We start from the raw sequence: 23,256 nt of genomic DNA, 5'->3' as shown, positions 1-23,256 counted from the left end.
GTAATTATGAACTCCTTTAGTTTTACTTTGTCTGGGAAGCACTTCATCTGCCCATCCATTCTAAACGATAGCTTTGCTGGATAGAGTTTTCTGGGTTGTAGGTCCTTGTTTTAGTCACTTTGAATACATCTAGTCAGTCCCTTCTTTTTTAAAAAGTTTCTTTTGAGAAATCAGCTGATAGTCTTATGGGAATTCCTTGGCAGGTAACTGCTTTTCTCTTGCTGCCTTTAAGATTCTCTCTTTATCTTGAACTTTGGTGTTTTAATTATGATGTGTCTTGGTGTGGTCCTCTTTGGGTCTAGCTTGTTTGGGACACTCTGTGCTTCCTGGACTTGTATGTCTCTTTCCTTCACCAAATTAGAATGTTTTCCTTCATTATTTTTTCACGTAAGTTTTCAATTTCTCAATCTTCATCTTCTTCTGGCACTCCTATGATTCAGAGGTTGGCACGTTTAAAGTTGTCCCAGAGGTTTGTAAACCTCTCCTCATTTTTTTCAATTCTTGTTTCTTCTTTTTGTGCTGGTTGACTGTTTATTTCTTCCTTATGTTCCAAGTAATTGATTTGAACCCCGGTTTCCTTTTCTTCACGACTGGTTTCGTGTGGATTTTTCTGTTTCACTTAGCCTAGCCTCCATTTATTCTCCTATGCATTTGCCATACTCAAGTATATCTGCAAGTCTGTGAGCATCTTTATCACCAGTGTTTTGAATCTGAGTCTGTTAGGTTGGCTATCTCATCATTGCTTAGTTCTCCCACTGGAACCTTGATCCGTTCCCTCATTTGGGCCATATTTCTCTATCTCCACAACTTGAAAGGCTCCTGTGTTTTCCTATGTGTCTTAGGTAGAGCTGTTGCACCTGTTACGTTGTACGGGGAAGATCCTTAAATATTCATCAATACGGGGTGACCTGTTTCATCATTTGTGGTGCTGTATATGGGGGAGGGGTCTGAGAGGGAACAATGTGCTTGCTCAACACTCGCCCATTTTCCAAACACTTTTCCCATTTCCCATATGGGACTAGCTCCTCTATAGCTGTTGCCCGGGCCATGGTTCCCAGAGTGGGCGGGTCTGTAGATGTTCTTGTACCATGGGGCCCTCTAAACAAACAGACTCTGCTGAGAAACTGGCGGTTTCTTCCTCCACTCCAAACCCCACTGGTTTGCACAGTCAGAAGTAATGAGGCTTTATTTACCCCAGCGCTTGAGCCATTAGGTGTGGTCTGGTCTGGTGCTAGGCGTGTTCCCCAGGTGTCCCTCCCTACTTTTTTAAAAAATGTGTTACTGCACTTTTTGCCAGGGGCCACTGCCACTGCCGCTGCTGCCCCCATTGCCACCACACTGCGTCCTGTCCACTCCGTCTCTGCCCCTGCTACATGTCTGGATGACTATTTCTTCTTTATATCTTTGTTGGACTTCCATGCAGCTCTATTTTCTGGAACTTCCGTTTCTCTCTAGTTTAGAGGTAGTTGTATTCCTTCTTAGTTGTGTAGGGAGACGCAGCATGTCTACCGATGCCTCCATCTTGGCCAGAAGTCTAAATTTTATTTTTTAATTAAATTATATATTCAATATTATTTTGTATTAGTTTCAGGTGTACAACATAGTTATTAATCATAATTTATAAAATAATACCCATGGTATTCCTAGTAGCCACCTGGCACCATACATAGTTATTACAATATTATTGACAATATTCCCCATTCTGTACTTTACATCCCCATGACTGTTCTTTAGTAATAGCATTGAAATACTCCAAAGTATGCGTGTTGTATGAAAGAAAATCACCTTTTTGTTAAACTACTTCAAAAATTAGATTCTAAATAATTTGGAGGAAAGTAGAAAACATTACAAGTGTGTAATAATCATCATCGGCAGCTGTCCGTCTCGAGAGACGATGGTGTAGCTTCTTAAGAGTCTATCTGCACCACCGAGAATGGCTGTGCAGTCCGACTCGGGAGTGACACGGTATCTGTCTCCTCCCGTGTTAAATCGACATCTTGCGATGACGCTGGAGTGTCCTCTCCAGTGAAGCTGAAGCTACAGAGCCTGGGCAGGGTGATTTGGAGGGTCTGCTGTTGCCCATGCAGCAGACCCCCCCTCTCTTCGCAGCTGAAGGGTCCAAGGGAAAGACGGAGTCAATACAGCTTGGCTTCAGGTGCGCCGCAGGAGTTGCTGGTGTTGACTACAACGTCAAACCGCCTTAGGGACTCCGGCTCCGGATTTTCTGTCGGGGTTTACTCCCTTAGCCTTTCCCCTGAAGAGGTATGCCGCAAGGCAGCGGAGGTTTTTTGGAGTCAGAGTTTTCCTTCTCTGATGTGCCCTGACTGGAAGATCGAACCAGCGACACTTAGCTCGCAGGCCAACGCTCAATCCACTGAGCCAAACTGTTACAGAACCCCTGGGCTGCTCCAGTTGAAAACAAACCCACGGGCTCTTTGGTTAGGGGCCCGATTGCCCGCCACCAAAATTATAACTCTCAATACCAGAGTTTGGTGAAAAGAAAAAGAATTGTTTATTTAACAGTTATATAGATTTAGTTATTTGTGGATTTTCTGTTATTAAGTGTGTAATAAGCAGTCTGGATATCCATGTCGATAATGGGTAAATAGGTCTCCTTCTTCCTGATGAGGTTCCCCAACTTTGGCCACGCTGACACTGGGGTGGATCATTCCTAGTGTGTCCCATCCTTTGAAGAATGTCTGGCAGCTCACTGGTCTCTATTCATTAAAATGCCAGTAGCACCTGCAACTCCAACCCACTGTGCAACAATCAACAATTTCTAAAGACAATTGCCAATGTGTGTGTTGGGGGTGTGTGTCTGAGAACAACTGCTTTTTCGGAAATTTACTTGATTTCTGAAAACAGCTATGTTTGTTTGGTAAAATTATAGTAATGTAACAGAAAGAGTCCAGGGATATAGAACTCTTGAGATGGAAGAACATAACCAGAAATCCTGTTCCATTAATAGTCTTATGCAAATTGCAATCCCATTGAAACAGTCTGCTTGTCTATAAAGGATAAGGGTGACAATACTAATCAATTATGTTGCCATGAGAACTGAATAAAAAAAGATAGGTGAAAATGCTTTGTAAAACATAAAGAGTCCTAAAACATGAGTAATTATTATACTGGACAATTACTGACTGACAAGAAAAATTACAGTTTATGAAGTCCTTAAAAATAAAAGAATACATTACAATAACAATCATTCTAAAATTCAAATATCCTGATTTCAATAGCTTTAAAAATATAATTTTTAAATATAAGTATATAAATATATAAAACTACTTAAAAATATTTTTCTACAACATATAATAAAAATAAAATTTTGATATCATACCACTTATAGATGTGTAAATAAAAGTGGAATGTTCACTGAAATTTTAAGAAGAGAGTTCTTTATTTTTAAATATATTTTTTAAATTTATTTTTATAGAGAGGGGACAGGAGGGTGAAAGAAAGGGAAAGGAAACATCTATGTGCCAGAGATACACGGATTGGTTGCCTCTAGCACATCCCCAACTGGGGACTTGGGTCACAACTCAGGAATGTGCCCTGACTGGGAATCGAATAGGTGATCTTTCAGTTCACAGGCTCGCATTCAATACACTGAGCCACACCAGCCAGGGCAAGAATCCAGTTCTTAAAATTAATAATTAAGTTGATAAGATTAATGCCAAGGTTAAAATCCTCTAACAAATAGATAAGTCTGTGATATGAGTAGAGAAGCTTAGAGTGGCTAAGTTAATTTTTTTCTAAAAAGAAAAGACAGCAAAAATTTTTCAATACTGGATATGATTCCTGAAATCACTGGAATTAATTTCCTGTACTTAACGTTTCTATTTTTCTTTCCACAGCAGTTAACCATTTCTGGTTCTAAGTTTATAAAAAAAAAAAAAATCACCAATAAAAATCGTAAACAACCAAAACTACACTAACATTTTCTGCTATAAATCCATTCTACAAAAATTCAAAATATTACCCACTTGAAATTTGTTGACGTTTAGAAGCAAATGAATTACTACAACTTAATAGGTTTATTAAGGACTTCGGGGTAGAAAAAAATCTCAGTGACCATTTATCCTTATTTTTTCTGAAACAGTACAATAAAAAATGACCATTGAATTCACGAAACAAACATCATACTTTTAGAAAATCACTAAAGCTAAAGGTTTTATTAAAAAATCAATTTGCTCCTCCTTAAACTATTGTATCATGTCTTAACTTGGTCTTAATTACCTCTGTACTCACACAGTTGCAGATTACTTAATAATTCTCCTAAATTTATTTTCCCAACATCATATTCTATGAATAACATTTAATAGATAATGTTTAAATAACATTTTCAGACATTCTTCCAATGCCTTACCTTGCATTAATTCATTTACTCCTCACAATAACTCTATGAATAACTCTATGAGGCAGGCACTTTTATACCTGGGGGTGGTGGTGGTGCTGGGGGGGGGGGTGTTGTGTGTGTGTGTGTGTGTGTGTGTGTGTTGTGTAAACTGGGCAAGGAAGTTCAAATAATTTGTGGCAGATCTAGGATTTGACCGTACAGTCTGACTACTCCATGCTTTTAACTGTGATGACACATGTATTTTTTAGTCAGTGATCATCACTGTAAAACTATGCATAGTGCTTCCTTCTAGAGAGCCTTTATTTAGTTGGCTTTCATACACACCTTTCAGGTTGCTCTTTAGTGGCTAGTGTTCCCAATATCCTTCTTTCAACCTCTTCTCTCTGACCCCTGGGAATCTCATCCATTTCTACACGTTCAACCATAACTACTCATGTGAGGCTACTGAAATCCACCTCTCAAACATGGCCCTTGCTTGAGAGTAACAAACTCTCAAAAGCAAACCAGAACATTTGGATGTTAAACTCTTATTAAAACCAACATCATAAACAATTTCCTTCAAACAAACATTGTCTCTCCTGACCTTCTCTTTACAACAGTTGTTCAGGTTTATTCCTGACCCTCTTGTTCCTTCACAGCTGTCCTGGTGCCACATTCTGTCCTAACTCCCATACTGCTTGCATACATTCCCTCATTTTCATTCTCATTCACTATATCACAATCACTTTATTTGCCAGTTAAAAGTATCAAAACAAGTTCGTGGTCACATTTTGCCAGTCCAGCTCTGACTGCATGCTATCTGGATTGATTATTCATTGAAAGCCTGTAACAGTTCCCATTCACTGCAAAATTACAAAACCTTCTTAACCTGTCCTTCAAGACTATCTATATAAGCTACTTTCGAATAATGATTTTTGAGCTTTTTCTTTCATGTTGACATGTTTTTATGCTCCAGCTCAAGACTACTTGCTGTTTCTCAAACATACTCTGTGTTTTCTGGCTTCTCTGGTTTTGTTCACACATCCTTTGCATGAGCAAAATCTTACCCAACCTCAAATGTCCAAATTAAAAGTCATCCATCTCAGCTATTCTTCCTGATTCTCTCATAAACAAATGTGGTTTCTCATCCCCTCCCTCCTGATTTTTTTTTTTGCACTTATCACACCCTAATTTATTATAGCTACTTATACATTAGTCTTTTCTTTAACCATCTCTAGCAGACTCATAGACATCTCCTTTGTAAGCAATGTGTTTTAGTCATCTCTGCATCCTCTCCTTTCTCCCTTCACCAATGGCTACCACACTACGTTGGCTCCATAGATGCATCTGCATTCAAACATGTGAAGGGAAACAACGAACTTTTCTTTACCCTAAGAATGTATGTCTTTATCCTAAACTGCTTTTTCCATTCTAGCAGTCTACCATGTTCTCCAGCTTTCCCAGACTACATTCGCCCTATGGAGACCTACTGTGTGCTGAGCATTAGTCAGACATAGCAGAAACGGTATTTCCCCTCAATGATTCAGTTTTACTGAAGAAATTTATCACAGTTTCTGGGGAACTTTGAAACAGATCCTCCCAACTAATCAGCTCTGACTAGTGCTGTAATGAGGTAAGCATTCCCAGCAGTGGCATCTCTCTCCTGGTGAAACAGTACCACAGACTAAAGAGAACTGCTTTAAAATGAGTTCTTCCATAGAGAGGGGAAGAGCTTACAGATACTGGAGAGGCAGAAAAACAGAAAAAATCAGGATAAAGACCAAAAGCACGTGCCATTCCCCCACTTTACACACAGGACACACCCATCATATGGAGTCCTGATATTAAGACTTGCAGGTTGAATACTGGAAACTTCCTTTTTTTAAAAAGTATATTTGATTGATTATGTTGTTACAATAGTTCCAAATTTTTTCCCCTTTGCTCCCCTCTACCCAGTACCCTTCTTCCCCCAGCAATCCCAACTCCCTTAGTTCATATCCATGGGTTGCACATATAAGTTCTTTGGTTTCACCCTTTCCTATATTATTCTTAACTTCCACCTATTTTGTACCAACCAATAATGTTTCTTAATCCCTGCACCATCTCCCCATTTCTCCCACTTCCCCATCCCAGCTGATAACCCTCCAAATGATTCCCATGCCTATGATTCTGTTCCTATTCTGGTTTGCTTAGTTGGATTGTGTTTTTAGTTTTTAGATTCAGTTTTGATAGTTGTGAATTTGTTGTTATTTTAATGTTCATTGTTTTGATCTTCTTTTTCTTAAACAAGTCCCTTTAACATTTCATGTACAGTATTCCCTCATTTATTGCAGGTATTACGTTCCAGACCACCCCGCAAAGTAGGAACCTTACATTTATTCTACACTCTTAAATCTACGTAACTTTAACAACATATGTATACAGTACCGCAAAATCCCGCGACATAGCAAAAAATCCGCGATAAATAATTAAGTATAATATTTTTTAAAATCCCGCGATATAGTGAGGCCGCGATAAGTGAACCGTGATATAGTGAGGGACTACTGTAATAATGGCTTGGTGATAATGAACTCTTTTAGCTTTACCTTGTCTGGGAAGCACTTCGTCTGCCCTTCCATTCTAAATGATAGCTTTGCTGGATAGAGTAATCTTGGTTGTAGGTCCTTGCTTTTCAACACAGTGAATACTTCTTGCAGGTCCCTTCTTACCTGCAAAGTCTCTTTCGAAAAATCAGCTGATAGTCTTATAGGCACCCCTTTGTAGTTAACTCTCTGCTTTTCTCTTTTGGCTTTTAAGATTCTCTCTTTATCTTTCACTTTTGACATTTTAATTGCGATGTGTCTTGGTGTGGTTCTTCCTTGGGTCTAGCTTGTTTGGGACTCTCTGTGCTTCCTGGACTTGTATGTCAATTTCCTTTGCCAAATTTGGTAAGTTCTCCTTCATTATTTTTTCACATAAGCTTTCAATTTCTTGTTCTTCCTCTTCTCCTCCTGGCACTCCTATGATTCAGATGTTGGCACATTTAAAGTAGTCCCAGAGGTTCCAAAACCTCTCATTTTTTCAATTCTTGTTTCCTCATTGTGTACTGGTTGACTTTTTTCTTCCTTATATTCCAAATCATCAATCTGAACCCCGGTTTCCTTCCCTTCACCATCGGTTTTGTGTGGATTTTCCTTCGTTTCACTTAGCATAGCCTTCATTTCTTCCCTGATGCATGTGCCATACTCAAGCAAATCTTTATCACCAGTGTTTTGAATTTTGCATCTGTTAGGTTGGCTATCTCCTCATCTGTAAGGTTAGCTATCTCCTCATCGCTTAGTTCTCCCAGTGGAACGTTGATCCATTGCCCCTTTTGGGCCATACCTCTCTGTCTCATCTTCACAAGCCCCTGTGTTCGTTTGCCTCTTTCTTAGGTAGAGCTATCACTCCTGTTATGTTGTAAGGGTGGAGCCTTAGGTATTCATCAGTACAGAGCAACTCGTTTCACCACGTTGTGGCGATATATATGCGGGAGGGATCTGAGAGGGAACAATGCCGCTTACTTCGCACTCCCCCTTTTCCAGGTACTTCTCCCACTTTCGTATGGAACTGGTGTCCTTCTAGCTGTTGCCCTGGCTGTTGTTCCCTGAGTGGGTGGGTCTGCGGATGTTCTAGGACTCTGGGGGTCCTTTAAACAAGTGGACTCTGCTGAGAGACTGGCAGTTTCTTCCTCCGCCCCAATCCCCACTGCTTTGCACAGTCAGAACCAATGAGGCTTGATTTTCCAGGGCACTGGGACCGTGACCTGTGCAGTCTGGTGAGGAGCTGGAAGCGCTCCCCAGGTGTCTCTCCCTACTTTTTAAAACGTGTGACTGTGATTTCCAACGGCATGCCGCTGCTGCCACCACCACCACCACCACCACACTGCATCCTCTTTGCCTGGGTTCCGCCCCTCCTACCTGTCTGGATGAGTATTTCTTTATTTCTTTGTTTGTTGGACTTCCATGCAGCTTGATTTTCTGGAACTTCTGGTTGTCTCTAGTTTTGAGGTAGCTGTATTCCTTCTTAGCTGTGGAGGGAGACCCAGCATGTCTGTCTAGGCATTCATCTTGTCCGGAATTCTTCAGAATTCCATTTTTTTACAGGAAACATCCTTTTATAAAGGAAAATTTACACAGAAGCTCAAGTAGACAAATTGATATAATGAACTTCCATGTATTTCTCACTCAGATTCAAAAATTATCAACTCATAGACAATCTCATTCATTTATACTCCCACTGCTATTTTTTTAAAATTAATTTATTGTTGACACTATTACAGTTGTCCCAATTCCACCTTTTCCCTGACCCCACCCATCCTTCCCCTCCTTCCCTCTGGCTGTTCCCAAATTGCTATCTGTGTCTATGAGTTATGCATATATGTGCAAAGCAGATCAAGGTATAAAATAGTTCCATCAACCCAAAATGTTCTTCCATGTCCCTTTCTAGTCTATACTTCCACTTCCCCTGCAAACATTCATTCATTTACTCAATCCACCAATAAGATATATTCCTCTGAGCCAGAACTTTACCACCAGCAGTACAATGCTCTCCTCAATTTTTTTAAATAAAATTTCTTAATAACTATTAATCTAAATAAACATAATAAAATTCTGCTTCCCGAGTCCATATATCCCACCTTCCTCCATAACAAAAAAGACTATTTGTCTACTAATTTGGCCAAAGTAAACACATCTTATCACTCATCCTTCCCTGGGTCCGAAAATACTATTGCTTTGTACTCAGTCCCAATCAATGCAAAAGAAACACTGTATGGATTATGAAGACAAGTATTTTTTAAGTATATTCTATTGATTATGTTGTTAAAGTAGGTCCAATTTTTTCCTCTTTGTTCCCCTCTGCCCAGTAGCCTCCTTCCCTCCAGCAATCCCACCCCCCCTTACTTCATGTCCATGGGTCGTGCATATAAGTTCTTTGGCTTCACCCTTTCCTATATTATTCTTAACTTCCCTGTCTATTTTGTACCAACCGATTATGCTTCTGAATCCCTGCACCATATCCCCATTTCTCCCCCTCCTCCATCCCAGCTGATAACCCTCCAAATGATCCCCATATCTATGATTCTGTTCCTATTCTGGTTTGCTTAGTTGGATTTTGTTTTTATTTTTTAGATTCAGTTGTTGATAGTTGTGAGTTTGTTGTCATTTTAGTGTTCATAGTTTAGATCTTCTTTTTCTAAAGTAAGTCCCTTTGACATTTCATGTAATAATGGCTTGGTGATAGAGTAATTCTGGTTGCAGGTTGTCTTTCATCACATTGAATACTGCTTGCCAGTCCCTTTCTGCCTGCAAAGTGTCCTCTGAGAAATCAGCTGATAGTCCTATAGGCACCCAATGTAGGCAACTCTCCGCCTCTCTCTTGCTGCTCCCAGGACTCTCTCTTTATCTTTCACCTTTGGCATCTCAATCATGATGTGTCCTGATGTGGTCAACTCTGAGTACAGCTCGTCCGGGATGCTCCGTGCATCCGGACTTGTATGTCCATCTCCTTCGCAAAATTATGGAAGTTTTCCTCACTTTTTTCAATTCTTGCTTCCTCTTGCACTGGTTGACTGTTTTCTTCTTCCTTAGGTTCCAAATCATTGATTTGAACGCCTGTTTCCTTCCCTCCACCATTGGTTTTGTGTAGATTTTCCTTCGTTTCACTTAGCAGAGACTTCACTTCTTCTCAAGCATATCTGTCAAGCCTGTGACTATCTTTATCACCAGTGTTTTGAATCCTGTGTCTGTTAGGTTGTCTATCTCCTCATCTGTTAGGTTGGCTATCTTCTTGTCGCTTAGTTCTCCCACTGCAACCTTGATCTGTTCTCCCTTTTGGGCCATACTTCTCTGTCTCCTCATACTGACAGGCTCCTGTGTTTGTTTGCTTCCACATCCCAAGTAGAGCTGTGGGTCCTGTTATGTTGTAAGGGGCGAAGCCTTAGGAATTCGTCAGACAAGGCAACCCGTTTCACCACGTTGTGGCATTGTATGTGAGGGAGAGGTCCGAGAGGGAACAATGCCCCCTGCCCAGCACTCGCCCCTTTTCCAGGCACCTCTCCCACTTTCGCACTGGACTGGCGCCCCTCTAGCTGCTGCCCTGGCCATCGTTCCCAGCGTGGGTGGGTTTGTGGATGTTCTATGACCGTGAGGGCCCTTTAAACAAGCAGACTCTGCTGAGAGACCGGCAGTTTCTGCTTCCACCTAAACCCCCACTGGTCTGCACAGTCAGAAGCAATGAGGCTTGATTTTCCACAGAGCTGCGTGGTCCGGTGAGGAGCTGGGCAGGCTACCCAGGTGTGCCTCCCAACTTTTTAACACGTGTGACTTGCCAGCTTGCCGCTACCGCTACTGCCGCCGCTGCCACACACCACATCCTCTCTGCCCTGGGTCCGCCTCTCCTACCTGTCTGGATGTGTATTTCTCCTTTATATCTTTCTTTGCTGGACTTTTATGAGTTTGATGTTCTGGAACTTCTGGTTGTTTCTAGTTTTAAGGTAGCTGTATTCCTTCTTAGTTGTGGAGGGAAAAGCAGCGTGTCTGTTTACGCCTCCATCTTGGCTAAAAAGTCCAGAAGACAAGTATTTTTTAACTGTATATATTATCTTAGAACGTCGTTCTGTCCTAATTTTCCCCCTTTACTCCCCTCCACCCAGTACACCCCTTCCCTTCAATACTCCTCCACCCTTAGTTCATGTCCATGGGTTGTGCCTATAAGTTCTTTGGCTTCACCATTTCCTCTAATATTCTTAATATCTGGCTGTCTATTTTGTCCTACCAATTATGCTCCTTAAACCCTATACCTTTTACCCATTCTCGCCCCTCCCTCTCCTCATTGATAACCCTCCAAATGATCTCCATATCTATGAATCTGTGCCTGTTCTAGTTGTCTCCTTAGTTTGTTTGCATTTTTATTTTTTAGATTCAGTTGTTGATAGTTGTGAGTTTGTTGTCATTATAATGTTCGGGGTTTCGATCTTTTTCTTTTCTTAAATGTATCCCTTTAACATTTCATATAATAAGGGTTTGGTGATGGTGAACTCCTTTAGTTTCACCTTGTCTAGGAAGCACTTTATCTGCCCTTTCATTCTAAATAATAGCTTTGCTAGATAGATATCGTTGGCTGTAGGTCCTTGCTTTCATCACTTTGAATACTTCTAGCCAGTCCTTTCTTGCCTGCAAAGTTTCTTTTAAGAAATCAGCTGATAATTCTTACAGGAACTCCTTTGTTGCTAACTCTCTGTTTTTCTCTTGCTGCTTTTATGAGTCTCTCTTTAATATTTGGCATTTTAATTATGATGTGTCTTGGTGTGGTCCTCTTTGGGTCCAACTTGTTTGGGACTCTCTGTGATTCCTAGACTTGTATGTCTATTTCCGTTGCCAAATTAAGGAATTTTTCTTTCATGGGTTTTTTTTTTTTTAATTTAATTTCTTGCTCTTTCTCTTCTCCTTCTGGCATCCCTATGATTCGTATGTTGGCACTTTTAGAGATGTTCCTCAGCCTTCTTCTTTCTTTCTTTTTTTTTTTTTTGAATTCTTGTTTCTTCATTTTGTTCTGGTTGACTGTTTATTTTGTTCTTAATTTCCAAATTGTTCATTTGAACCCTGGATTCCTTCCCTTCCCTGCGGGTTCCCTGTGTATTTTTCCTTATTTCATTTAGTATAGTCTTTATTTCTTCCCTCAGTGAGTTCTGTGGGTATCCTGATCACCAGTGTTTTGAACTCTGCATCTGACAGGTTGGCTATCTCCATTTTGTTTAGTTCTTTTTCTAGGGTTTTGTTCTGTTTTTTTATTTACGCCATATTTCTTTGTCTCCTCAATTTTGCAGCCTTCCTGTGTTTGTTTCTGTTTATTAGGAAGAGCTGCTTTGACTCCCTGCCTTGGCACACATGTTATGTTGTATGGGGAACAGCAACCTGCTTCACTGCTTCATGGTTCTATGTGTGATAGAGAGGTCAGAAAGAGCACAATGCTGCTTGTCTGGCTGCTAGAGGCTTGCTCAGCACTCACCTGTTTCCAGTCATTTCACCCACTTTCTGTATGCAACTGGCGCCCCTCTAAGCTGCTGCCCTGGAGGTGGTTCCCAGAATGGGTGTGTTGGCATACAGTCTAGGACCATGCGGGCCCTTTAAACAGACTTCCCTCGAGTTTGGCAGTGTCTTCTATCACCCCAACCCCGACTGGTTTTCACAGCCAGAAGTTATGAGGCTTTATTTTCCCTGTGATGGAATCCTTGGTTGCGTGGTATGGCCTAGAGCTAGGATTGCTCATTCCCCAGGTATCCCTCCCATTTTTTTGTCCACCACATGTGAATGTGAAACCACTCCTCCTGCCACATCACTGCTGCTGCCTCACTGCCACCACAACACGTGCTCTCCACCCTGGCTCCCCAGCTCTGTCCCTCCTACCCATCTGGGTGAATATGGCTTCTTTAAATCCTTGGTTGTTGTACTTCCATACAGTTCAATTTTCTTGCAATTCTGGGTGTTTTTTGCTTTGAGGTTAGTTGTGATCATTCTTATGGTTGTGCTTGAGGTGAAGTGTGTCTCCCTGCACTTCCATCTTGACCAGAAGTCCCCCTTAATAGGTATAACTACTTTAGAACATAATCTGGTATCTCGTGAAATTCAAGGAAATGACCCCTAGGTATATGTATGCCCAATGAAACCATGCTAGTGTCCCCAAGAGACATGCTCCAGAATAGTCATGGGATTACTTTTCATAACAGCTAACAAAATGGCAAAAATTTAAATGTCTTTTCATAGAAGAAAAAAGATAAATGCTGGTACAGTATTCCCTCACTTATTGCGGGTATTACAACAGGTGAAAATCCGCGAAGCAGAAACTTTACATTTATTTTAGTATTTACATATACTTTAAGGATTTATAAACCCTTCCCACACACTTATAAACCGTTCCCAGTCCCTTATTAACCTTTCCCACTCCCTTATTAACATTTTCCACACTTTTACAAACACTGTTTATGTTCTTAAACATATTCTACACTTTTAAACCTACGTAACTTTAACAACATATGTATATAGTACTGCAAAATCCCACGATACAGCAAAAAATCTGTGATAAATAATTAACTATATATTTTAAAATCCCGCGATACAGTGAGGCCACGATAAGTGAACCGCAATATAGAGAGGGACTACTGAATTTTCACACCATAGTATGAACAGTATACAAGAGTGAAATGGTGGAGACACACTGTTGAAGGAAAAAAGCAAATTATACAAAAATATCTACAGTAGTATTATACATCATCCATATAAAACTGAACAGCATAAATTAAGTACTATGTGGTTGGTAGATACGTACATATGTAGTATATGGGATACAAGAGAATATTAGACACATTACACCAAATAGTGGTTCTCGTTGTCATAAAGAAAGGGAAAAAAATGAAGGGTCTTGAAAGGCATTAATAACGTCTTGTTTCCTAACATAGATTTAAGTATATGTTTGCTTCAATAATCTTGATATCTTATATATTGATATTTATTCTTCCCATAGCTGAAGTACATCATTAATGAGTCTATCACACGTAAAATACTTAGTAAGATGAAGAACAGAAGTTAGGAAATCACCCACAATATAAAACAAACAGATAACTTTAACATGGAAAAACTTTTAAGAAAAGGAAATATATTGGTCATGTCAAATCAAACAAATCAGCAGCAGCAGCAAGTGGAAACAGGCAAACCCTGAAAAAGAAGCATGATGAGGGGAACAAACTCTACCAGATATTCAAAAAGCTACAATAATTAAAGTTACATGGTACTTGTGCAAGAACTGACAGATAGCTGAAGGGGAAAGAATGGGATGCTAAGAAACAAGTCAGTAAGTGCATGGTGACAGCAGCGTGTCAGTCTGGACAAAGGCAGGTAAATGTTCAATTAATGCTGCTGGTCCATCCAGACAGCCACCGGCAAAAATATTCAGGGTGATAACCAAACAATAGGTAGTGCAAATTCTAACAAATCAGAAATTTAAATGCAAAAAATGAAACCATAACAATTCTAGAAGAAATTGTGGAAACCGTGGAAGAATTTTTCGGACAATATAAAATTGGGGAAGGTAGCAAAAGCCAGGAGGACTTTAAATAGAAATATATAAACAACTTAAAAGTTTTCATGGCAAAACTGCTAAAAGCAAAGTCAAAGAAAAAAATGACAAACTGGAGAACAATAGCTAACAGTCATAGCAGCATAGGCCTTATTTCCCTAAAAGTCAATCTAATAAAGATCTACAAGATAATAGGAATAAAAGTAAAAGATATAGATATCTTCAGAAAAATCAGTGTACATGGCTGCAAATGTGAGACAAGACAATCAGACTCACAGTTAGAGAAATGAAAACTCAAACTATGATACCATTTCACCTAGCAGATCAGCAAGAATGAAAACTTGAATGGCCATCATTAACAAATCAACAAACAAGTACTGATGAGGATGTGGAGAAAAGGGAACCCTAGTGCACTGTTGGTAGGTATACAGATTAGTGCAGCCATTATGGAAAATAGTATGGAATTTCCTCAAAAAACTAAAAATGGAACTGCCTTTTGATCCAGTAATTCCACTGCTAGGATTATACCCAAAGAATCCTGAAACTCCAATTCAAAAGAACCTATGCATCTCTATGTTCACAGCAGCTCTATTTACAATAGCCAAGTGCTGGAAAGAACCTAAGAACCCATCAGTAGATGAGTGGATCAAAAAACTGTGGTACATTTACACAATGGAATACTAAGCAGCTGAAAGAAAGAAGGAACGCCTACCTTTTGAAACAGCATGGATGGACCTGGGGAGTATTATCCTGTGAAATAAGCTACTCAGTAAAAAACAAATACCATATGATCTCACCTAATACAGAAACCTAATGAACAAAACAAACAAAGGAGCAAAATAGAACCAGAGGCATGGAAACAAGGAACAGACTGACAGTGACCAGAGCAGGGGTCACGGAGAAGGAGGAAAAGAAGGGTAAGGGTCTAGTCAAGGAACTAGTATAAATGACCCATGGACATGGACAACAGGGAGGGGATTGACTGTGGCAGGGTTTGCGGGTATGGGACAGGGAAGAGCAACAGGGGGGAAATGGGACAACTGTAACAGAACAACAATTAAAAAAAAAGAAATTAAAAGGAGGAGGATAAAAACTTTATAAACTGTACTGAGGAGGTTATAACAGATGCCCTTGGGCCTTCTGTGGAGAGCAGTTCAGATGGTAATGACATGCTTATGGATTTATCCCTCAAATATACTTGCATATGCGTGCAGTGACATATACAAAGTTATTGTGTCATGTTTATATTAGGAAAAGATTAGAAACAACTCATATGTCATGTAAGAATTATTTTTTTTAAATGATTTTTAAATAGCTATCATAGGTGTGGCTCAGTGGATTGAATGCTGGCCTGTGAACCAAAGGGTCACTGGTTCGATTCCCAGTCAGAGCACATGCCTGGGTTGCAGTCCAGGCCCCCAGTTGGAAGTGTGTGAGAGTCAACCACACATTGATGTTTCTCTCCTTCTCTTTCTCCCTCCCTTCCCCTCTCTCTAAAAATAAACAAAATTTTAAATAAATAAATAAATAAGCAGATTTGCTTTTAGATGTATCAACTATCTCTAAAAAGCTTCACAAAAAATTTGACGGCACTGTATTCTACTAAAGGTCTCAACAGCAGTGAATGTGTCCCCTGGAGTCATGCAATGCATTGGTCCTTAGCAGAGGCTGTTGGTATGGGAACTAGGTGGCCAGGGAAAAGAAGCTGCAGGGTGAGTTTTCATGGTGTACCTTTGTGACATAAGATATACATATTTAATCTCTGCCCTCTGTTCCTGACACAGAACTAAAATCTTATAATTCCATAAGTGATAGGAGCACTAAGAGCTTCTTTTGTTCTAATATTTGGTCTTGGACCCCTTTGGTTGACAAAGAGCTGGTCACTGGAAAGACTAAGCCATAAATAGAAGACTGGAACTTTCAACCACCATGATCCAGGGAATTAGAGGGGATGAAGACTGAGTTAATGATCCATCATGCCTACATAATGAAGCCTCCATAAAGACCTCTAATGTATAGGGTTCGGAGAGCCTCCAGGTTACTAAACAGATCCATGATCCAGGAGGAGGTTGACCCAACCCAGTTCCACAGGTACAGAAGCTCCTGCACTCAGGATCTTTCTAGAACTCACTACATGTAGCTCTTCATCTGGCTGTAAATCTGTATCCTTTATCGCATGCTTTATTAGATAATCAAGTGGTAAACATACCAAGTGTTTCTCTGAGTTCTGTTATAGCAAATTACATAGTCTGAGGAGTGAGTCACAGGAACTCTCAATTTGCAGACAGAAGTTGTGGATGACCTAGAGACCTACTACTTACAACTGATGTTTAAAGTTGGGGGCAGGCTTGTGGAACTGAGCCCTTTACTTGTGGGATCTGATGCTAACTCTAGATAGAAAGTATCATAATTGAATTAAACTGTAAGGACATCTGGCTCGTCTCCAATAATTGACTGGGGTGGGAAAAAACCCAGACATCGGTTGTCAGAAGTACTATTACTAGAAATAGAGTAGAGGTAACAGTGTTTACCTTTTAAACCTTTTAAGTCATTTGCACATAATATTGGCTGTGTTCCACCCAGACCTGAACTTTCAAAACCTCCAAATGTGATCCAGAAGCTGCATTAAGGATAAGAACTACTGGACTTCCGGCCAAGATGGAGGCTTAGATGGACACGCTCGGTCTCCCTCTACAACTAGAGAGGAATATAACTACTTCAAAACAAAAGATAATTAGAAATTCCAGAAAATAAAAGTACACGGAAGCCCAACGTATGAAGTTATAAACCAGCAGCGCCCTTTGGGCAGGTAGGAAGAGTGAAAGGGGGTGGTGCTGTTTGCGGTAGCACCAGGGACAGCGGCAGGGAGAGCAATCCCAGCTGCAGTCGAACCCCAGCAGCTTGCAACCCCAACGCTGGGAAAAGCAGCCACCACATCACCTCGAACAGTGAGGCCCAGAGGGCGGGAGGACGGATCCCGGTCTCCTAGCGGAATAACTGTGTGAATCCATCTTGGACCCCCGCCCCCACACAAAGCGCTACATCGCTGCGAAATAGGTTTCGGATCGCCACTGGTTGCTGGGTAGTGACAACAAAGTGCCACAGCGCAGCGAGAGAGGTTGCTGGACCACCGCCGGTAGCTGGGTTGTGATGAGTACACAGGCACTGTCCCCTATAGCCGGCCCAAGAAAACAAAACGCATCTGTCAAAATGAGGCAGACAACTATAGAAATCCCGGTGGCGCAGCTCACCAGGCAACAGATGAAGAACCTGACAGATGAACAAATAAGAAACCTGTCAGAGGCTCAGTTCAGGGCCATTGTTATCAGGTGGCTTACAGAATTAACAAAAGATCTGGAAAAAGATGAGAAAGAATTGAAAAACACTCATACTGAAAGGAACAATACCTCATATGAGACAGATGGTGAGGAAATGAAATCCAGAGTTCAAATCAACAAACCAGAACATAGAGAAGGAACAAACAGTCAACCAGTGCAGAGAGAGGAAACGGGAAGCAAGGAAAATGATGAGAGGATCAGAAACCTCTGGGACAGCTATAAGAGATCGAATATACAGATTATCGGATTGCCAGAGGGCGAAGAAGAAGAACTAGAAATTGAAAAATTAAGTGAAAATATAATAAAGGAGAACTTCCCAAACTTGGGGAATGAAATAGACTTACAGGTCCAGGAAGCACAGAGAGTTCCAAAAAAACTGGACCCAGGGAGAACCACTCCAAGACACATTATAATCAAAATGTCAAAAGTTAAAGATAGAGAGAGAATCTTAAAAGCAGCAAGAGAGAAGAAAAGAATCATGTACAAAGGGGTCCCAATTAGGCTATCAGCTGACTTCTCAAGGGAGACCCTGCAGGCAAGAAGGGACTGGCAAGAAATATTCAAAGTAATGAAAATCCAAAACCTACAACCACGAATACTCTATCCAGCGAAATTGTCATTCAGAATAGAAGGGCAGAGAAAGTGTTTCCAGGACAAAACAAAACTGAAAGAGTTCATTAGATCCAAACCACTGTTATATGAAATGTTAAAGAGACTGGTTTAGAAAAAGGAGGATCAAAACTATGAAATCTAAAATGAAAACTGCATCACAAGAAACAACAACAGAAGCTAGGGAATTGAAACAAAGGCAAACTAAACAGGCAACGAGAGTGGAAAAAGAACTATAGGTATGGGGAACATATTGGGGGGAGGTCAACAGGGAGGGGGAACGGGGAGAGGGAGGGAGATGATATAGGAATTAAGGATCATGGTAGGAGGGAATGGAATAGACAGAGAGAGGTTGAGAAGAACTATATGCACAAACAATGGACATGGTCTAAAAGGGGGGGACAACTGGAGGGAGGGGGGCCACCGGGTGGAGGAGAGCAGAGGGAAGGGAAATTGGGACAAATGTAACATTATAATCAATAAAACACATTAAAAAAAAAAGAGAGAACATGCAGGGGGACTAATCTCTGGGATGGTATAAAGCAGCTTTTCAGGACCATCTTTCCCTCCAATGGGCAATAAGTTAGAAAGATATTCAGAATATAGAGAAGGGGAAGAACCTTAGAAGGTATTGAGGATTCATTCATTCATTCACTCATCAAATAATATTTACTGAGCATCCATTATGTAAAGGTAATTTGGGGACATGGCAGCCCCTACAAGGGAGTCCAGGTGGAAAGAAGAAATCAGACAAATAATTACAAAACATTGCAAGCAGAGGCAAAAGCACATGCCTAGGTATTAGTGCGCAAGCAGCAGGGCAGCTTGAGGGTTAGTGTGGGTACAACGCAAAAACACAAGTCAACTGTCTAAGAATGAGCAAATGGTAGGCTGTCAGACATGAAGGTCATATTTAGAATTTATTTTAAAATATCATGTACCACTGGAGGATTTTAAGCAGAAGCATTGTAAAGTTAAGATTTATCTTTATATCGAAGATGGTGAAAACGGATTGGAAAAGGAGATGTGTGAGCCCTAGGAGGCCAGTCAAGATACTACTGAAAACATCTGGGTGAGAGACGTCGGTCTCTTGGCAGTGGATACAAAGAGGTACAGACAAACACTAAAAAGTTATTTAGGTGCTGGGACACAAAGGACTCAGTAATAGATAAAATTTGGAAGTGAGGAACAGAAGGTAATTTAGATCAGTGGTTCTCAAGTTTCCATAAAACCTGGAACACTTTTTAAAAATATGAGTTTCAAGACTTCCAGCCAAGATGGAGGCCTAGACGGCACAGTCCATCTCCCTCCACAACTAAGAAGGACTACAACTACCGCAAAACCAGAAATAACCAGAAGTTCCAGAAAATAAAGCTACATTGAAGTCCAACATATGAAGTTATAAACAAGTGGTGCTCGTTCGGATGGGTAGGAGGGGCGAAGCTGGGGTGGAGAGGTCAAGCTACGCTGGCGGTGGCAGTAGCAGCGACCAGAGGCGGGACTGCAGAAAGCACAGGCACCCGTATTTAAGGCAAGGCAAGAAGCACCTGGGGAGCACCTCTAGCTGCAGACCAAACCCGTCAGCTCGCGATTCCAACACTAGGGAAGGTAGACCCCCATTGCCTCAGACTGTGAGGTCCAGAGGGCGTGGGGACGGAGGAGGAGGCTCCTGGTCTCTCAGCGGAGAGTGAACAGCAGGAATCCATCTTGGACCCCTGCCCCAACCCAAAGCGCCACAGTGTGGTGAGAAGGGTCGCTAGGAGTGATGAGCGCACAGGGCTCCGCCCCCTATAGCATAGGAGGTCTGTCAGCCCGCCCAGGAAGCAAAATACTGCCAGGATGGCAGGGATAATGATAAGAGATCCCAATCACGCAGCTGATACATGAATTAACAGATGAACAGATAGATAACCTTTCTGAGGTTCAGTCTAGAGCTATAGTTATAAGACAGCTTACAGAAATAACAGCAGGACTTAAGAAGGGGAAGGAATAAAGGCTAGTCCTGCTGAAATGAACAAAAATACATATGAGACAAGTGGTGAGGGAAGGAAAACCAGGAATCAAATCAACAAATCAGAACATAGGGAAGGAACAAACAGTCAACCAGTGCAGTAAGAGGAAACGAAAAGTGAGAAGAATGAGGAGAAGCTCAGAAACCTCTGGGACAACTATAAGCAAGCAAACATCTGAATTATAGGGTTGCTAGAAGGGTGAAGAAGAACTAGAAATTGAAAAATTATGTGAAAAAATAATGAAGCAGAACTTCCCTAACTTGGGGAAGGCAATAGACTTACAGGTCCAGGAAGCACAGAGTTCCAGAAAAACTGGACCCAGGGAGAACCACACCAGGACACATTATAATCAAAATGTCAAAAATTAAAAATAAAGAATCTTAAAAGCAGGAAGAGAGAAAAAAAATTATGTATAAAGGGGTCCCAATTAGACTATCAGCTGATTTCTCAAAGGAGACTGCAGGCAAGAAGGGACTGGCAAGAAATATTCAAAGTAATGCAAAGCAAAAACCTACAACCACGATTACTCTATCCAGTGAAGCTATCATTCAAAATAAAAGGGCAGAGAAAGTGCTTCCAGGACAAAGTAAAACTGAAGGAATTCATTAGATCCAAACCATTGTTATGTGAGAAGTTAAAGGGACTTGTTTAGAAGGAGGATCAAAACTATGAACATTAAAATGAAAACTGTATCAAAACAACCAACAACAGAGGCTAGGGAATCGAAACAAAGGCAAACTAAGTAGGCAATGAGAGCGGGAATAGAATTATAGGTATGGGGAACATATAGGGGGGAGGTCAGTGGGGAGCGAGCGGGAAGGGGGGAAAGGGAGGGAGATGATGCAGGAATTAAGAAGCATAGTAGGAAAGAGTGGAGTAGACAGGAAGATGTTGAGAATAACTATATGCACAACCAATGGGCATGGACTAAGAGGGGGGACAAGTGGATGGGGTCACTGGGTGGAGGGGAGCAGAGGGAAAAGAAATTGGGACAACTGTAACAGCAAAATCAATAAAACATATTAAAAAATAAAAATAAAAATATATATGTATGTATGTATGTTCCTAGGCCCACACTCAGAGGTTCTAATTTTGCAGGTCTACGTATGAAGATGCTAGAGCCTGAATTTTTAAGGCAGCGACCCTAGCAATTTGTATACTAATGAATTCCCCTCCACATTTTGTAATGCACTGATTTAGAGAACTTCCAAGATTCTGGCTTGCATAAAGAGTAGGTTAGGTTGGAATGGGGGCACCATTTTATGGGAAGAGTAAATAATGAGGAAAATAGAAGTTAGTCATGCATTCAGGGGTGTGAGCTCCTCACAGCCCTGTGGAGGCAGGTGCACAAAGGTGGGCACTGTCTGCTGGGCACATGTGATGTCCAGGCTTTGGACTATTTCTGTAGGGCTGCCTATGTGGTCTTTCTGACAGAAGCAGCTCACCAACTAAATGTCATATCTGTCTCCTAAACATGATTTGATTTAGAATGTTGGGAGGATGAGACTTCCAAGCATGTCAGAAGCATATGTTGTTTTTGGTGGCCTCAGATGCCTCTATGAGGATAACCTCACACCTCCACCTAGATCACCTGGCCCCAACCATGGCATCTTTTGCCCCTCTTATATCAACTTGGCTTGCTCCCTCACTATATGTAGGTCTTTGCTAAACTATTTAAAATGGTAAGTTCCCTCTTCAGAACTTATCAATAGATTTCATTTTTAGAGCAGTTTTAGATTCATAGTGAAACTGAGCAGAAGTTACAGATTTCTCTTATCTCTTCATTTCTTAGTACTTCCTTACTTTCTGGTACTGCAAGGTGCTCCAGGTCATCCTGTATATTCCCTGACCTAGGCCTGGAATCAGCCATTTCTCCAAAGATCCCTGGTCTCTTTTATTGGAGAATGGTAATAGAAACCAAGATCTGGGTGTTTGCTGCTGAGAGAGTGTCACTGCTTCTAGGCCGTCTCAGCTGGCAGTGTCAGGAGACAGATGTGTGTACTCTGGCCCATGTATCCATGTACACATCTGTAAACATTTCTAGATGTAGCCACCTGTATGTAAATGAAGCTGAACAGGAGTTCATACTGATGTTTCCAGCTCCGATTCATCACCACATGGATTGTTCCCACCACCTCCCCATGCTCATCTGTAATGCTCCTGCAGCAGTGAGATACATGGACCTCGCTCTGGCCACAGTTATGTAACCCTTTTGTTCCAGACATATCACAGCAGTGCCAGAACTGTTGACCTGAACCCCTGTGCTCATTCGTTTTTATCCATCTCCCTTGCTTTATTCTTCTCTATCGCACTTCACACCACTTCATATGTTTATTTTCTGTCTTCCTCTTCCATGACAACAGGGACTTTTACTGCTTGGTCCCCAGACCCTAAAACTACCATTCAGAGTTGGTGCTCAATAAATATAAGCTAAATTATTAAGTAAATGAAAAATCTTTATTCTTATTACCATAATCAAGCAGGTCTCAGTCAGGCTTTTCCTATCCAGCAATACGTTATTTACGCTTGAGATACTGTATTGATTTCAATCGAATTATAATTATAGAATATAATTTAGACTTTTCACCAATTCAATTGACTTCTCTCAATTGCTTCAATTATAACCACCTAACTAAAGCAGGGAACTTCCACAATCACAGCTTCTGCTTTTCTTCTAAAGTGTGGCTTGAACCACCCTTCCCACCACTCTGCGCCACACACCCATCCCTGCGCACCACTGCCAAACCTAAACCTTCTGAAAAGCATCAACCCCACTTAAATTTCCTAGACACTTTAATTTGAGCTATCTTGATAAATAACTATGAGGGGATATAAAATTATTTTTGGATAAAGTACACAGATTTGT

The 23,256-nt window shown here is 41.0% G+C and overlaps 1 protein-coding gene across 1 annotated transcript in view; it reads right to left on the bottom strand.

Annotated features, from left to right (window-relative positions):
* Positions 1-23,256, bottom strand: part of CENPP (centromere protein P) — a 384,243-nt gene that overhangs the window by 210,748 nt on the left and 150,239 nt on the right. The gene's annotated exons all lie outside the window — the stretch shown is intronic.

The sequence above is a fragment of the Furipterus horrens genome, unplaced genomic scaffold (assembly GCF_987537825.1).
Source record: "Furipterus horrens unplaced genomic scaffold, mFurHor1.1.pri manual_scaffold_4, whole genome shotgun sequence".
Lineage (NCBI taxonomy): Eukaryota > Metazoa > Chordata > Mammalia > Chiroptera > Furipteridae > Furipterus > Furipterus horrens.
This window is presented reverse-complemented; position numbering and strand designations above follow the sequence as displayed.